Genomic DNA, 6,516 nt, shown 5'->3' on the forward strand with positions numbered 1-6,516 from the left:
TCGGGAGAACAGCTGGAGGGGTGGTGGTCAGTCAACAAGGATTTTAAAGGCCTACTATATGCCAGGATCTATGCTGTTGTTTGTAATACAAAGAAAAGCAAAAACAACAAAAACAAAAATAAAACAGTCCCTGTTTTTCAGGAGCTCACATTCCATTTGGAGAGATACCCTGTAAATAACAAGGTACACACAAATTATAGGCCAAATAGATGGGAGGTCATCTTAGAGAGGAAGTTAAGTCAGGAAAGACTTCTTGTAGAAAGTGGGCATTGAATTTTCTTGAGGAAATCCCAGGAAACTAGGTGACAGAGGGGAGGAAGCAAAGTATTTCAGGCCTGTGAGACAACCATTGTAAAGACACAGAAGATGGAGTGTTATGTGTGGGGAAAGGCAGATAGTCTGGTAGCTAGATTGTACAATTGCATGGATGGGAGTAAAGTGTAAGACTATAAAGGTAGGAAGTAGCCAGGTTGAAGAAATTTTTCTTTTTTAAATGATTCTTTATTGACTTCTTTCATTTTTCATGACCTAAATTTCTTCTAATATATCTCTCTCCTCACCCTTCCCAGAGAGCTATCCCAGAAGAGAAAGAATACATTTTGGGGGGTGTATTATGCCACAAAGGTAGTTATTCATAAAAGGAAATTCCCTGCTTGCACCAAAATATTTATAGCATCAATTTTGTGGTAGCAAAGAACTGGAAAGAAAGCAGATGGTCAGTGATTGAGGAATGGCTGAACAAATTATGTCACATGAACATAATGGAATACTTTTTGTTTATTTTATTTTTAATTTATGGGGAAAATAAGCATTTCTATAACTAGTATAATAAACAAGATGATTTCACATGAAACTGCAAATCTATTAGTACAACTTGTTATTCCTTTTAAATATATAATAAAGTTATAGTGTCATTTTTCTTTTTTTTTACTTTTTTTCTTCCCTCTCCCCCAGATATGGCTACCATTAGACACAAATGGGCACATATGTGTGTGTGTGTGTGTATACACATATGTAAAATTATTCGTACATGTTTCTATTTATCAGTTATTTTTCTGGATGCAGATGGTATCTTTCTTCATGTGTCCTTTGTAGTTAATTTGGCTATTTATAATAGTTAAAGTGACTTATACACTCAAAGTCATTCTTAAAACAATATTGCTGTTAATGTAATGTTCTCTTGGTTCTGCTCATTTCACTCTTCATTATTTGTGCAGGTCTTTCCATATTTTTCTAAGATCACTGAGCTCATAATTTCTTAGAGCACAGTAGCATTATATGACAATCATATAGCACAACTTATTCAGCCATTCACCAATTGATAGGTATCCTTTCAATTTCCAATTCTTTGCTACTACAGAGAGAGCTGCTATAAGCCTTTTAGAATACATAGGTTCTTTTCCTTTTCCCTTAATCATCTTTGGAAATAGACCTAGTAGTTTATTTCTGGGTCAAAGTGTATAGAGTGTTTAATAACCCTTTGGGCATAATTCTAGATTGCTCTTCGAAATGGTTGGATCAGTTCATAATTCCACCAACAATGTATTAGTGTCCTAATTTTCCATACCTCTTGCAACATTTGTTGTTTTCCTCTTCAATCATTTTAGCTGATCTAGTAGGTATAAACGGATATCTCAAGGTTGTTTCCATTTGCATTTCTCTAATCAACAATGATTTAAAGCATTTTTCATATGTCTATAAATTGTTTTGATCACTTAATTGGAAAACTGCCTATTTGTATACTTTGACCATTGGGGAATGACTCATATTCTTACAGATTTGATAAAGTTCTTTGTTGCCCCTTCCTTTTTTTGCATTAGCTGAAGCATAATATATTCTACTCCAACCCTACATTTTAGCTCTGTGTGTATTTCTTATTCTTAAATGTGTTTCTTGCAAACATATTTTTCAATTCTGATTTTTAATCCATTCTGCTATCCATTTCCATTTTACTGGCAAGTTTATCCTATTCACATTTAAAGTTGTAATTACTATTTGTGAATTTCCCTCCATTTTATTTTTACTCACTGTTTTCCTTCTCAGCTTTTCTTTTTGCTCAATCCCTGTTACGTTATCTTCTCCCCTTACCCTCCTATTCCTTATTTTACCCACTCCTTTAAGAGCCTCTCCCTTATCTTCTCCCGGCTCACTTTCCTAATTTAATCTACATACCTCTACAAAATTTCCTTCCTTACCTTCTCCCCCCATCCTCCTAAATCTTAGCTTATATACCCTTCTAAAATTCCTCCCCTATCCTGTACCCCAGTTATCTGACCTCTCTACAAGTTCAGAAACTTCTACACTCCTACAGATGTGTATGTTGCTCCCTCTTCAACCCACATGAGTGTAAGATTCCAATGTTACTAGCCCTCCACTCCCATCTGCTTCTTCTGTATTAGTTCTTCCTTTCATACCCCATTTTTATGAGATAATTGTTCCTTTTTACACTTTTGAATATGAACACAGATCTTCTTTTACACCAAAGTAGCTATCTATGGTTGGGTTCTTTTTCCTTTGCTTATTCATTTTTATTTTTATTTTTATTTTGTTTTTTTTTTAGCAGTTTATTATTATAATCAAGTTTTAATCCTGAATTGTAGATAATGTTGTCTTAGGCCTCAGGTCTCCTCTACTGTTATTTTCAGAGTTCTGTCCAGAGGCTCAACCTCAGGGACTCCTCTCCTCCTGTAAGGTATAGTTAGGGACCTCAGCCATGCTGTGCTAAAAACGTTTTTGTTTTCTAAGGTATTGGTACCGCATTCACTGAGCATGCGCTAACTCCTCTTCACCCATAGCCACAGCCTGGGATCACTTCTGTTCAGCACTCCTAGGCCTAACATCTGGAAACAACCAGAGAAGGGGAGTCCTTCAATCTTCCCATACTCAACAATTTGCTGTTCCTTAGATGAAAGTTTGTGAGGTAAAAGTTCACAAGGTGAAAATTCCTGAGGCTGTGAGGCAAAAACTACTGAGGTGAAATTTCTTGAGGCCTAGTCTGCTTCCTGACCTAGTTGTTCCAGGGCCTACTGTTAGTTTATTCAGCAGAGTGAGCCTAGAGGTGACTATACTTCACTTAGGCCAAACCTTAGAACCTCCTATCTTTTCTGAGGTCCTCTCAAGTTGTCTTAGGAGGACAGCTGTTTCACCCTTTTATATTTTTTGGGCTCTACATTCATTTCATGGCAATTTTCTGTCTGTTTCTGGAGGAAAGCTCAAGAGCCTGGAAATTTCTGACCTACTCCACAATCTTTCCAAAATGCTTACAACATAATGGAAAATTATTGTGTTGTAAAAAAACCAACAAACAAGATTAATGCAGAAAAATAGAAAATATTTGCATGATCTGTTACACAGTAATAATAGAAAAACCAAGAACACAGCACAAACAGTGACTATAGCAATGCAAATGGAAAGGAAAACCTCCAAAAATCAATAGATAATGAGTGTTATAAAATTCCAAAAACCAATCATGGTTCCAAAGGAGCAGTGAGAAGACACATCTCCATACTCCTTTGCAGAGGTGGGAGGCCCATGTTTGTAGAACATCATATGTATTTTCAGACCTTTGCAATAAACCTTTATATTTACAAATTTAATGCATCAAAATGAAAATATGTATTTTTAAAGCTCATTAATTTGTATCACTTAATCTTAATCATTATATATATATATATGTGTGTGTGTGTGTGTGTGTGTGTGTGTGTGTATATATATATATATATATATATATATATATATATATATATATATATATGTGCACACATATAAAAATATTAGGTCTTTATGAAAAAAGACGTTTTCATTTCTGTGTCCTAAACCTATCACAGTGACTGGGACATAGTATGTACTTAATAATATTAATTGAGTTGAATTCATGAAAAAAAGATATTTCTTACTCATGAGTTTTCTCAGGGCCCCTTTTACTTCATTGTTTCTTATACTGTAGATCAGGGGGTTCAACATGGGGATCATCACAATGTAGAAAACAGACACCACTTTATTCTCATCTGTACTGTAACTGGACTTGGGTATCACATATATGAATGTAATGGTGCCATAGAACAGAGAGACAGCTGTGAGGTGGGAGGTACAAGTTGAGAAAGCTTTGGATCTCCCCTCAGTGGACCTTATCTTCAGGACAGAGAAAAGGATGTATACATAAGAGATTAGGATAACTAACACTGTGATCACAATCACTAACCCAGTAGAGGCAGCAGGAAGAATTTCAGCAAGATTGTCTTCAGAGTAAGAAAGCTTCAAAAGTGGTGAATAATCACAGAAAAAGTGATTGATCTCATTGGGTCCACAGAAGGACCGATTCAATAAGCAACCAGTAACAATCCAAGTATTTACACAGCCACCTAGGTAGGATGTAATGACTAACAGAGAGCAGACCCTAGTAGACATATTGGTGAAGTAGAGTAAGGGGCTACAGATGGCCACATAGCGATCATAGGCCACCGCAGCCAGCAGGAAGCACTCAGCTGTCCCTAAGGTGCCTCCACAGAACATTTGGGCCACACAGCCTTCCAGAGGGATTGTGATTTTGTCCACAAGGCAGTTCTTGAGCATAATAGGTGTAACAGATGAGGAATATCCATATCCACAAAAGCCAAGTGGCTGAGAAAAAGGTACATTGGAGTGTGAAGTTGGGAGCTCTTTCTGATCAATATGATTATGCTAAGGTTACCAAGTAAGGTGACAGTATAGACACCTAGAAATATCACAAAGAGGATGACACAAAGGGTTGGATCATCTGTTAGCCCCAAAATAATGAATTCTATCACAACAGTGCAGTTGTTGCCAGACATCTGTCTTGGAAAGAGTGCCTGTTAGAAGAAAAGGAGATTGAAATCTAATATAGAATTAAGCTTTGGGTATGGCTATTGATGTACTCAGGACACATTCACTGGCCATCTCTTACATGCTCATTCTACTATCACATTCTCATACTTTAGTACTATGCATCATGGCGGGTTGCCCACAAGCAAAGCAGAGATGACTAAAATTGTTTCTGCCAAATTTTTTCCTATGAACTAACAATACTCTATAATTTACCAATTTTGCCATTTTAACAGGTGAAAGAACCCATAAGAGTGTAGAAGATAGTTGAATTCCCAACACTGGAACCTTTCTTCAATATATGCAGAGACTACATCCAAACATTTAAATGCTGTTCTGCCAACTGACCACCATTGTTAATCCCTTCCAAAGAAACTGAGTCTGCTTTGTGACTCTTGATATCTCACAGGAGCACTTTCCACATCTGAAGATGTTATCTATCTCATGCTAGTTGATTATGAGGAGAATCCTAGTTTCCAAGATGATCCTTGTGCACCAAAAGCACAAAGAGAAGGAATGGGGCATCTGGATTCTAAATCTTCTCATTGTATTTTTCTCCTAGAACTTGGCATTATTGCAAAGGGCTCTCATTAGACTAGATATTGCTAGCCTGAGGGACTATGGGAAATTTCCCATGGGAACCTTTGCTGTTTCTACATAAAACAATGGGAAACACCTGCTCACCCTGCTATAACCCTATCCTGTCTACCTGTTGCATCCTTCAACTGCAGAATAGCTGAGCAAAATATGGTACAGGACATTAGTGGTAATTTTATATACCATAAGAAGTGACCGATAAGACTGCTTTGGAGCAATATGGAAATGCTTTTATTAACTGATGCAGACTGAACTCAGCAGATCTTGAAGAACAACTTATGTGACAACTATAATAATCATGAGAGAGGAAACTACTTTGAAAGACCTGAGAACTTGGACCAAAATAGTGACAAATCATGTCTTCAAAAGAATAATGAGAAAATAATACCTACCACATCTTGGCAGAGAGGTGATGGACTAGAGATACAGAATGACACATGCATTCTCAGAAATGGTATCTGTTGATTTGTGTTCTTTGACTATATATATCACTTACAATGGAGAGCTTCCACTGAATCAGGAGAGGTAGCTAAGTGGGTAGTGATAGACAAGGAGGAAGGGAAAGAACAGCAACATTTGCTTTTCAAAATGAAAAAAAAAGACATAAGGGAGGTACAACTGGAATTACATATACACATACACATCTGTATATATACATATATTCATATACATATGTATAATTTTTCCTTTAAAAACTGAACTATTTTGAAATGTTTGTGAATTTTTCAATACCTCCTACTTCACCCTTCCCCATCAAGAGATGACTTTGCATCCTACTTTTCTGTCAGAAGAAAAGCTGTCCCTGCAGACTCTCTTCTCTTTCTTCTTCTGCAGTTCACAACTCCTCAATATCATCCCCTACTGTCTTTGCTTTGGGCTTTCCTACAGTGTTCAGTTCCTTGCCACCACAAAGAGAGGTACTGTAAATATTTTAGAACATACAGGTTCTTTTCCTTTTTCCCTAATCACCTCAGGAAACAGTACTGGTATTTTGGGATTAAATAATTTATTCAGTTTTATAATTCTTTGTGTATAATTCCAGATTGTTCCCCAAAACAGTTGGATTAGTTCACAGTT

The 6,516-nt window shown here is 36.6% G+C and overlaps 1 pseudogene; it reads right to left on the reverse strand.

Moving 5' to 3' along the window:
* Positions 1-2,774: 2,774 nt before the first annotated feature.
* Positions 2,775-4,811, reverse strand: LOC110221081 (olfactory receptor 5P80-like; annotated as a pseudogene).
* Positions 4,812-6,516: the final 1,705 nt, after the last annotated feature.

The sequence above is a fragment of the Phascolarctos cinereus genome, unplaced genomic scaffold (assembly GCF_003287225.1).
Source record: "Phascolarctos cinereus isolate Bilbo 61053 unplaced genomic scaffold, phaCin_HiC Scaffold_9;HRSCAF=440, whole genome shotgun sequence".
In the NCBI taxonomy this organism is placed as follows: domain Eukaryota; kingdom Metazoa; phylum Chordata; class Mammalia; order Diprotodontia; family Phascolarctidae; genus Phascolarctos; species Phascolarctos cinereus.